Genomic DNA, 11,879 nt, shown 5'->3' with positions numbered 1-11,879 from the left:
TTTGGGAGGCCGAGGCAGGCAGATCACGAGGTCAGGAGATCGAGACCATCCTGGCTAACATGGTGAAACCCTGTCTCTACTAAAACTACAAAAATGAGCCAGGAGTGGTGGTGGGCGCCTGTAGTCCCAGCTACTTGGGAAGCTGAGGCAGGAGAATGGTGTGAACCCGGGAGGCGGGGCTTGTGCTGAGCCGAGATCGCGCCACTGCACTCCAGCCTGGGCAACAGAGCGAGACTCCATCTAAAAAAAAAAACCCTGGGCCGGGAATGGCGGTTCACACCTGTAATCCTAGCTCTTTAGGAGGCCGAGGTGGGAGTATCACTTGAGGTCAGGAGTTTGAGACCATCCTGGTCAACGTGGTGAAACTCCATCTCTACTAAAACTACAAAAAAATTTAGGTGTGGTATGTGCCTGTAATCCCGGCTACTTGGGAGGCTGAGGCACAAGACTCCCTTGAACCTGGGAGGTGGAGGTTGCAGTGAGCTAAGATGGCCTCCATTGCACTCCAGCCTGGGCAACACAGTGAGACTGTCTCAAAAAAAAAAAAAAAAAAAAAAAAAGCAACACTGAAAGAAGTTGGTTTTGGAGGAGGCTGATGGTGGATAATGCTAAAATGCATTGAGTGTACTTGTACCATACACTGCTAAGTGCCACCTCACTGCAGGACCAGGACCAGAGCTGTGGCGGTGGTCCTTAAGCTTTTTCAGGCCCCTCTGTTGAAAAGGCGGAGAATTTAACACACATTTATATGTGGGAGCTTGGGGATCCGCATGCCTGCATGGGTGGTGGCAGGTGGAGTAGGCGAAGTACTAGCCCTGGGTAAGCGGATCTCAAACCTCAGGTCCTCCAGCCCAAAGACATAGCCAACCTCCTGCCCTGTGTTAGAGATGCAGGGCAAAGAAGTGGCCATGAGCGTGTCGCTGGGGACAAGCTGGCTGGCATGAAAATCCCAGCTCTGCCTCTTGGGGCTGGTAGAATGGCCTTGTGCCTCAATTTCTTCATTCCTAAGAAGGGGATAGCAATAGTACCTGCCTCATGGGCATTGTTGTGTGGATGCCATGAGTTAATTATATAAGGTGCATGTTAGGGGCTCTCATTATTATTTCTACAGAGTCTTCTCATAGGAAAGCTTCGTTGGCTCCCTGGTGAGGTAGTAGGTAGAACTTCACCACATGCATTCATGGCACAATGCGGGGAACAGCCAGTGGAGGGCCTTGTGGGAGATCACCAAGATGCAGGCACTGTCCTCAAACCCTGGGGAGTCTTGCCACCTTCTCCTACCCGGCCTTCTCTGGCCCTGTAATCCCACTACCTTCCTGCTCAGCCTGTGGCCTCCCCATGGCCCCAGGACTCTGCCTGGGTCTTGGTGCTTATCCAGCATCACCCCGCTGCACCAAAGCCTCTTCCACTGGAGGCTTGAACTGGGAGGTGGAGGTGGAGTGTACTTGTACCATACACTGCTAAGTGCCACCTCACTGCAGGACCAGGACCAGAGCTGTGGCGGTGGTCCTTAAGCTTTTTCAGGCCCCTCTGTTGAAAAGGCGGAGAATTTAACACATATTTATATGTGGGAGCTTGGGGATCCGCATGCCTGCATGGGTGGTGGGGCATGGGGATGGGGGAGCTGGCGGCATAAACCTAGCACCCAGGATGAGGCCTAGTCCCTTGCTACCTTACTGCTCAGATTGTCGTCTGAAGACCCAAAGCATCAGCATCCCTGGGAGCTTGTTAGAAATGGCAACCTCAGCTTGACCTGGCGCAGTGGTGCACGCCTGTGGTCCCAGCACTTTGGGAGGCTGAGGCAAGAGAATCGCTTGAGGCCAGGAGCTCAAGGCTGCAGTGAGCTATGTTCACACTGAAGCCTGATTGACAGAGAGTGAGATCGCATCTTCACAAAAATAAAAACACAAACCAAAAAATAACAGAAATGAGAACCTCTGGCCCACCCAGACCTGCTGAGTCAGAATCTGCACATGAACAAGGGGGTGGATATGTGCACACATTAAAGTTTGAGAAGCTCCGGTCTAGACCCCAAAGCTTGGTTCACAATAAGGTGGATGGTGGACCCAGTAGCTGGCTGCAGAGACGACTGTGGATTCTCCCTCCCAACCAAAGACAGAATCCATCTCAGAAGGAGTGGGCAGAGCCCAGATACGGCTTTAGAGAGTGCCGATCTTGGCCCTCCAGAGGTTCCTTCTATGGACCCTACTCCAGCCCCAGCACAGACTCAGCCACTGCCTAAACCCGAGTGCCCCGAGAGTCTTGTTTGGGGTTTCTGCCTGTTTGCCATCCTTGTGGATTCCAAAGGCTACTTTGAAAGGGCCGAGGAGCAAGCAGGGCCTCCAATCACTGGCCAACAGCACCAGCTGCCTGCTTGCCTGTCCTGGTGTCAAGACTTGGGCCTGGAATATTCAGGCCTCTCCCCTTCATAACCACCTCCCTGAGGAGGCCAGGAGTGAGGGAGGATGACTAGGCTTATTTTAAGCTTGTAATTGAAGGTTGCTCTTTAGCAACAAAAGAGTCCCCTCCAATTCTAGGCTGCCAGAGTCAGTGTCCTAAATAAGGAACAAGCGGTCGCGCCTTTCCCGTTTTACTGTTAGGGGAAGGAAGTCACAGCCCAGTAGGAAGGTGACATCCCTGGCCCTTGCCGTTCACCGCTTCAAGTCTCGCCCGGCTGTCAGGGCAGGAATTCATGTCCCCACGGTGGCATCTGCTTCCCAGGCTGTGGGGCCAGCAAGGGGCTCGCTCAGCTGCTCCCCAGCCCTGCCTTCCTCCATGGATCTGACATGACTCTTTTATGGGAATTTACATAAAAGTAATGCCTTGCTCAGTGTGGAAAATTTACGAGCTGCGGGAAAATATAAAGAAAATAAAGGAAGTCATCTCGCTTCTCAAACACCGTTTTAACTTGGTGAGTGTTGCTCTTTTAATTGGGCCTCACTTTTCCCTTCCTCATTCTAAGATGTGTTTGTACAGGACTTTGCACACTGCAGTGTTTTCCTGTGGTTTTTGTTTCTTGTCTTCACCCAAGTCCAGTCAGCTGTGAAGGAAAAAAATCCTTATCCCTTCAGAGCAGTGATGAGCATTGAAATGATTTGCCCAGGTCAGCTGGCTATTGAGTGCTTCTGTAGGGATGAAATTCTCCACCAGCAAAATCCTAAAACAGAAGTCCCCAAGAATGGGTGGTGTGTGTTGTCCACTGAAAAGGGAGTTACTGAAAACTAGGAATGCGTGGCCTCTAGGAAACATGGCACTGATGCAATTTGGCACATAGATATTTGGCATACATATTCCAGGGTCACTGAGTAAATTCCCAACTGTTCCAGTTCTCTTTTTCTGTATGACAACACCAAAACTTTGGGTCAGGATTCAGTGGGTTGGGCAGGGCTCTGCAGGGATGGCTCATCTGTCTTCCATGAGGCATCAGCTGGGGCAGAGCCTCCAAGACCAACCATTTTTTCTCACTCATATCAGGTGCCTCTGTGTGTACAACCCACCCACTCACCTACCCACTAAAAGAAAATTATCTGGGTTGCTTGTTAAAAATTGCATTTCAGGCCGGGTGCAGTGGCTCACACCTGTAATCCCAGCACTTTGGGACGCTGAGGTGGGCAGATCACCTGAGGTCAGGAGTTCAAGACCAGCTTGGCCAACATGGTGAAACCCCATTTCTACTAAAAATACAAAAATTAGGCGGACAAGGTGGCAGGCATCTGTAATCCTAGCAACTTGGGAGGCTGAGGCAGGAGAACCGCTTGAACTCGGGAGGTAGAGGTTACCATGAGCCAAGATCACGCCTCTGCATTCCAGCCTGGGGGACAAGAGTGAGACTCTGTCTCAAAAAAAAAAAAAAATTGCATTTCAGATCTACTGATTCAGGATCTTGGGAGGGAGGACCCAGCCATATACATTTTTAGCAAATTCCTGGAGAATTTGCTAAAGCCCATAAAAGTTTGCAAACTAGGGCTCTGTTAAAGATTGTTCCAGATTCCTGCCCCTCAGTTGTACCTCTAGTTGCCCCTTAGGCTAACACCAAGGCAAATTGTTTGCAATGGAGCTGTTGTTTGGTCTGGGGTAACTCTCTGATATCTAGGATATGTACCAGAACCTTCCTTCAAGTCTCCTGTCTGGCCTCTTTCCCTGCTTTTGCAGCCACACCTCTACCTATATTGGCACAGGTGCTCCCACCCAAATTTGGGATCACCTACCCCCAAAAGGGAACTTCTAAGAACCTGTGGCTGGGCTCAACCTTGGTACTGAGTCTAGGAGCAGTTGCCTCCACCTGGCTCACCTCCCTGGAGCTTTCGGTCTCTAGTCTCCTGATACGCACTTGTCAGGGCTGGCTCATAATGGTGGGATCCATATGGATAAATGAAAATGTGGGGCCCTGCTCTGTTGCCCGGAATGGAGTGCAATGGCATAATCTCAGCTCACTGCAGACTCCACCTCCTGGGTTCAAGCAATTCTCATGATTCAGTCTCCCGAGTAGCTGGGACTATAGGCACACACCACCATACCTGGCTAATTTTTTTTTTTTTTTTTTTTTTTTAATGTATTTTTAGTAGAGACAAGGTTTTTTTTGCCCAGGCTGGTCTCGAACTTCTGGTGGCCTCAAGTGATCTGCTTTCTTGGTCTCCCAAAGTCCTGGAATTACAGATGTGAGCCACTGTGCCCATCTTGTGTTTTTGTTTTGTTTTGTTTTGTTTTTTTAAGAGACACGGTTTCACTCCGTCGCCCAGGGTGGAGTGCAGCAACGCAATCTCAGTTCACTGCAGCATCAATCTCTCAGGCTCAAGTGATCCTCCTCCCTCAGCTTCTCAAGTAGCTGGGACCAAGGTGCACACCGCCACACCTGGCGTTTTTGCCATGTTGCCCAGTCTGGTCTCAAATTCCTGGGCTCAAGCAGTCCTCCCACTGCAGCCTTCCAAGTATTGGGATTACAGCATGAGCCACCGTGCCCGGCCAATGGGTTCTCCAAGGCCACATTACCTTAGGCATTGGGATACTTACATGCAGGTGCCCACAGGTGCCTGAGGTCTCACATCTACCCAACCCTCTCTACCTCTACACCCAGGCCTCCACCAGGGGCCAAGGGGGCTGCAATCACTAGGCAAGGGCAGGGGGTTGAGTGGCCAAGAACCTGTCCCAGGGAGGCAGGAGAAAGAGGCAGGCAGGACCACACAGGAGCTGGGGCTCCCGGCACCCAGTGCACACTCCATTGTCCCATCAGAGTTCACTGACAAATCCCAGTTCGAAGATAATATCATAAAGAGTTTCATGATGGGGCCCTGGAAGCATTGAACTCCAAGCACAGTCCCTCGCCTGAGTGTGGGGCTCTGGCCCCACAGGGGTCGCACTGCAGGAAGCCAGCCCTGCCCACCTCCCTCAGCTCCTTGGTCCTGTCAGGTCTCCCTGCTGACCCCATGGCACCACTCCACCCTCCTGTCTGTGGGGCCCCCTCTGTCCCCACCTAGAATTCTGTTTCCATACCAAGGCGTGACCAATGGCCCCCAACCCAGTTCAGTGTTTTGGGCCAGCCACTCCTGTTTTGGTGGCCTTGCCCTCCCACGAACCTTACATCCACGACTGCCCGCGGATCTGGACACGGTTGCACTTGTTATCTAGTATCAGCACTAGGGAGGCTCAGTCAAGCCAGCGCTAATGGTGGGTTTGGTGTCCTTGGGACTTCTCCACCCAGGGCCTGTTCCAAGGCTGGTCCTCAGTGCTTGGTAAAGAGTGGCTCTGGTGGCTCTGGGGTGGTGGCCCCTGCAGCTCAGTGCCCCTGCCCCTCACGCTCACTGGATGGGGGACGACACCCTTCCTCTCAGTTCAGGGTGGATGGACCCCAGAGCACCGCCCAGCCAGCCAAGTCTCCCTGCCCCTGCCCTGCCCTCCGAATGGCCCAGATCATACCCACTGCCTTTCTTTCCTAGCTCACTGCCTCCACCCAAGTCACCTTCTGTCCTAACTCCCAAGGGCTTGGGTCCCACTGGGGAAGTCAGGAGGAAGTGGGAAGCCTTCCTGACTGTGAGTGAGGGCAGGAGGGGAGGTGGGGTCAGAGAGGGCACCTGGAGGGTGGCAGGAGAGAGCAGGAGGGCGTGAGAGAGGTGGCAGAGGAGGGGGTACGAATAAAAAGAGAACACCATCATCGTTTACCAAAACTGAATTACACCACGCCAAGTTTTCCTGTTATTTATGTATCTACTTATTTATGTATTTTCGTGTGTTTAGTTGAGGTAAAAAAAAAAGAAGCAAGAAAAGCGTTTGCAGGTAGACTTTATGGCGGTGAGCTTTGCAATCATCTCTGAAAAAGTTGGGATAGCCTGGCAGGCAGATGAGAATCCAGGCTTGCTGGCGTATCCAGATGATTCGGAAGGAAGACCCCAGACCCGGAGCGGCGGCGCTGGGAGCAGGAGGCTCCTAGTCAGGCTGTCGGTCCATGTTTACCCAGCAAATATTTGCAGGCCCTGAGCTCAGCAGGGGAGGAAATCTCAGGCAAATGAGACACAGACTCTGCCCTCCAGCCGCTTAGGAGAAAAAAGCTGAGAAGGACATTGTTAAATGGAGTGGCAAGCCCAGAGCATCAAGGGCATTTGGAGGTGGGGGGTACTGCTGCTCGGGGACGTGTAGACTGAATTTACAGAGTGAGGCCCTTGAAAGGATTTCTGCAGGTTGCAGCAGGGTGGAGGAGTGTCGCCGGCCCAGGGCCAGGGAGAAGCTCAGGGCACAGGGAGGCCGGGGAGTCCCATCACATCAGAGTGGTGTGGGCTGTGGCTGGAAGGGCAGGCGGTCCACTGGCTGATATGCCGCACAACAGACCGTGAATAGATGCAGGAGCGAGTCGGAGTCAGGAGAGCTCTGAACACTTGAGTTCATTTCCTGCTGGAGGTGAGAGCCGTTGAAGGTTCTTGAGGGCATCCGTGAGTGCATCAGAACTGCAGCCTAGGAATGTCCTAGCAACAGTGTGAGACGGGGAGCCAGCAGAGAAATTATCAAAATAGTCTAGGCAAAAGGTAATGAGGGCCAGATGTGGTGGTGTGCACCTGTTATCCCAGCTACTTGGGAGGCTGAGGCAGGAGGATCACTTGAGCTCAGGAGTTTAAGACCAACCTGGACAATGTAGAAAGGGCCTGTCAAAGAAAAGGGTTGGGGAGAGAAAGAAAAGGTAATGAATGTTTGAAGTGGGCTGTGGAGGAGAAGAGCAATGGAGAGAACACATTTGGCTCTACTTGATTAAGGAAGATTGCAATGAGGATGCAGTCAAGCTTTCAACATTGTCACTGGAAACTGGGGGAGGTGGTGCCATGAAGGATGTCGGGGAAGCCAGGTGGAGAAGGTGGTTTGATGGAACACAGAGATCATGGGTTCCATCTTGTTGGAGGTGTCTCTCAGAGGTCTTCAAATGACAAAAATTCAACTCAGAAGCTGGGTGCATTGACTTATGCCTGTGATCCCAACACTTTGGGAGGCCGAGACAGGAGGATCACTTGAATCCAGGAGTTCGAGACCACCCTGGGCAACAAAGTAAGACCCCCCCATCTCTAAAATAAATAAATAAGCTAGGTGTGGTGGCACATGCCTGTATCCCAGCTACTTGAGAGGCTGAGGTGGGAGGATCACTTGGGCCTGGGAGGTTGAGGCTACAGTGAGCTATGATGGCATCACTGCACTCCAGCCTGGGCGACAGAGCGAGACCCTGTCTCAAAAATAAACAAACAAACAAACAAACAAATAAATCACTCAGACCAGCTTCTACAAACATGAGAACGGGTTAGCCCACATTGAGAAAAAGTCCAGGAAGTGACTTTGGTTAGATGCAGGTCCACCTTCAAGCCCACTGTGTGCCATTTCCTGGTTCTGCTTTATTTCTCAGGGAGGGCCCCTGCCAGGCAGCGGAGTCGCTCAGCTTACGTGCAGCCAGCTTGGCGACTACAGCTGCTCATCCCAACAAGAGACCAGGACTTCAGGCTGGTCTGAGGCACGTGCCCACCTGTGGGTCACATGCCATTCTTGAAGCAGTGGGCAAGTCAAATATCCCCACCCCTCCTGCACAGAAAAGGGGAGGATCCCAAGAGGAGAATGTGGGCGCTGCCTCCAGGAGGAGAAGAAAGACTTGTGGGTCCACTGCAGACATCCAGGTGGAGATGTCTGAAGCCCAGGGGTGGGGTAAGAGCTACAGCCAGGTTTGGGTTATTATGGGAGGAGCCATAGGAGTCAATGCGATCGGGAAAGGTGGCGGGGACAGGGGAGCACCTAGAGACCTAGGAAAGAGGCTGGGGAAGAGTCAGAGGATAGTGGTGAGAGGCTTAAAGAGGAAGTGGACGAAAACAATGTTGCCTAAGAAGAGGGAGCCCAGTCCCTGAGGGCGTGGGTGAAGACAGGCCATTGGGCTGAGACGATGGGCAAAGGGCAGGGTGTGGGCAGAACTGGTTTGGGACCCAGGGCAGTGGAAGAGCAGAGCAGTCCTTGCCGAGACCAAGGGACAGCAGAGCTGAATGACGGCAATGCATTATCCGCTTCGCTTTGCAAATAAAATGCGGACTGTGCAAGAAAGCGTGACTTTAGTGTCTATTCGTGTCCAAGAACAGCGACCAGGGCAAGTGCTTGAGTGTGCTAGAAGGGGCGAGGCAGGGAGGGACTGAAGGCTGGGTCCGGGGGGAAAGGAGTGGCCAGGGAGGAGGGGCGACCGAAAGGCCTCCGGAGATACACTGACAGAAGGTAAAAACAAGGAACAAAGCAAAACCACACACAAGACAGCAGCATGGAGTCCAGGCCCTGCCCTCTGCAGCAGCTGCAGTGCAGGGGTCTGGGGCTCTCCCTCTGCCTGTGGAATTTCCAGGCCAGAGCATCTGACTGGCCTGGCCTGGGGCAGTGGGTGGGGATTTGGATGTTTCCAGAGAAGGGAAGATCGCGGTGAGAAAACCGCTCCGCAGCTCCAGAGGGGTGGATCCCCCGACAGAGGGAGGGCGCGTGGGCGCCACGTGGCAGCGCTGAGGCTTGAGTGCTGGAACGGCCCAGCGAGGACGGTCCCAAAGGCAGCTCTTTTCCCCAAAGACAGGCCTTGCGTTTGCCGTGCGGGCTCCACTCCCAGTCCTGCTTCAGGTAGAAAAGGGAGGAAGGTGCCGGACCAGCTTGACCCGGGCTCCGCAGGGGCAGAGCGAGCAGCACTCCTTACCTTCGGCCTGCAGAGCCCCTCAAGCAGCAGGGAACCACACATTCTCCTGCCCTTGGAAAAAGTTGACCCGCTTCATAGTGAAGCCTGAGGGACTTGCAGACGCCTGTCTTCTTCCCAGCGCCCACGGAGGGATGGTGACGCTAGGACAGCTGAAGCTGGCACACCACATCTGATCAGTGTTCCTCAAGCACCTCTTTGTCCATGCACCCTCCCTGCCCAACACCTCCAACGGCCTCTAAGTCTTGGAGAATGACATCCAAGCTCTGCTTCCCCAACAGGCCCAAGCCCACCCTGCCTCCCAATTGATCCGACCATGCCCACCGTCTGTCACCCTGTGCAGCTATGCCCTGTGGTGACCACGCCCACAGATGACCTCAGCCCTGGAGACCACGACCACGGATGGGCACGACCTTGATTGGCTCTGCTCTTGATAGTCACACCCCTTGTAGCCATGTCCTGTGATGGCCACGCCCACCAGTGAGCATGCCTTCGGGTGACCACTTTCAGACACCCTGGGATCCAGCTGCCCTCACATTCCCAGGGCATGCCTGGGCACACCTGCTCTCTCTTTGGTCCTCCCCTATAATGCCCTCCACATCCTAAATCCTTCTTCCAAACCCTGTTCTGCTCCTTCAGCCTCACCACCTCCTTGAGGCCCCCCGTGACTACCCCAGCTCTCTGGTGTTCACTCACTGGCTTGGTTCTTACCATGCATCGAATGGAGTGCATCTGCCTTTGTAAAAATAAGCTGAGCTGTCTCCACGGCTAGATTTTCAGATCCCGAAGGATAGGATGGAGGCAATTATTCTTTTTTGCGTACCATCCAAAACTTAGCCCAGTACCAAATACCTTTTAGCTATTCAGTCTATGTCTCTCTCTTTTTTTTTTTTTTTTTTGAAATGGATTTTTTTGTTCTGTTGCCCAGGCTGGAGTGCGATGGCATGATCTTGGCTCACTGTAGCCTCCGCCTCCTGGATTCAAGTGATTCTCCTCCCTCAGCCTTCCGAGCAACTGAGATTATAGGCACCCGCCACCACGCCCAGCTAATTTTTTGTATTTTTAGTAGAGACAGGGTTTCACCACGTTGGCCAGGCTGGTCTTGAACTCTTGAGCTCAGATGAGCCACCCGCCTCAGCCTCCCAAAGTGCTGGGCTTTCAGGTTTGAGCCACTGCGCCCAGCCTGGCTCCCAAGAGCTTTCTAATGTGCAAGGAGGGCTGGGACTGGCTGATCTAAGGGTACCCTGGGAGTGCCATTGTGTGCTCAGCTTCTGGGATTGGGAGCCAAACAGCCCCAGTCCAAGTTCCCACCCCACTCTCTGTGTGCGATCCAGCAGCCTGGGCCTCAGTCATCTTCACCTCCCACATGGGTTTAAAATGCCCACTGCCCAGAACATACAGTCCCCGCAGAGCTGTAGGTGAGTCAGAGCCCCTAAAGCCATAGCCCCCAGTCCTCCCTCAGCACTTAAGGCCTTCACTGAGACAGACCCTCAGTCTGGGTCTCAGGCTGAGCCACTGTGCTCAGCCAAACATTTCTTTCTCTTTCTGTCCTTCCTTCCTTCCTTCCTTCCTTCCTTCCTTCCTTCCTTCTTCTTTTCTCTTTTCTTTTCCTTCCTTCCTTCCTTCCTTCCTTCCTTCCTTCTTTCCTTCCTTCCTTCCTTTTTCTTTCTCTCTTTCTTTCTTCTTCTTCTTCTTTTATTTTTTAGATGGAGTGTCACTCTTGTTGCCCAGGCTGGAGTGCAGTGGCACCATCTCCACTCGCTGCAACCTCCGCCTCCTGGGTTCAAGGGATTCTCCTGCCTCAGCCTCCTGAGAAGCTGGGATTACAGACATGTGCCACCACGCCCAGCTAATTTTTTTTTTTTAAACTAAAGACGGAGTTTCTCCATGTTAGTCAAGTCTCAAACTCCCCACCTCAGGTGATCTGCCTGCCTCAGTCTCCCAAAGTGCTGGGATTACAGGCGTGAGCCACTGTGCTCAGCCAAACGTTTCTCTCTTCCTTCCTTCCTTCTTTCCTTCCTTCCTTCTTTTTCTTATTTTTTTTTTTCAGATGGAGTGTCACTTTTCTTGCCCAGGCTGGAGTGCAGTGGCACAATCTCAGCTTACTACAACCTCCGTCTCCTGAGTTCAAGTGATTCTCCTGCCTCAGCCTCCCAAGTTGCTGGGATTACAGGCGCCTGCCACCATGCCCAACTAATTTTTGTTATTTTTAGTAGAGATGGGGTTTTGCCATGTTAGCCAGGCTGGTCTTGAACTCCTGACCTCAGGTGATCCACCCGCCTCGGCCTCCCAAAGTGCTGGGATTACAGGAGTGAGCCACCGCACCCGGCCCAAACATTTCCTTTTCTAAGAGGCCGTGGGGTGTCCTGGGTCCGGGCAAAAAGGGCAGTTCAGGGCATGGGGCCCTTTGAGGCGACGTCCTTGTTGGCAGGTCTTGGTACTGCTGCTCACCTGAGCCTGGGGAGTGGGCCCCAGACTCGCAACATTCCTCCAGCCCGCTGCCCACGACAGGAGTGCCTGCCTGTGAAAGCCACGGGTCCCCTTTGTGTCCCAGAGTGTTGAACAAGATCCTCGTATACACCCTCATCACACTACATGCCGGGAAGGCCGCAGGATTCTGGGACTGGAGCTCAGTTTTTTTTTTTTTTTTAATTGATACTAGAGAGAGGCTTAGAAACTTTTCTAATTCTAAGAACCTGCTTAAGGC

This window comes from Piliocolobus tephrosceles, chromosome 5 (genome assembly GCF_002776525.5).
Source record: "Piliocolobus tephrosceles isolate RC106 chromosome 5, ASM277652v3, whole genome shotgun sequence".
Lineage (NCBI taxonomy): Eukaryota > Metazoa > Chordata > Mammalia > Primates > Cercopithecidae > Piliocolobus > Piliocolobus tephrosceles.
The sequence above is the reverse complement of the archived record's forward strand: the minus strand, read 5'-3'. Positions refer to the sequence as shown.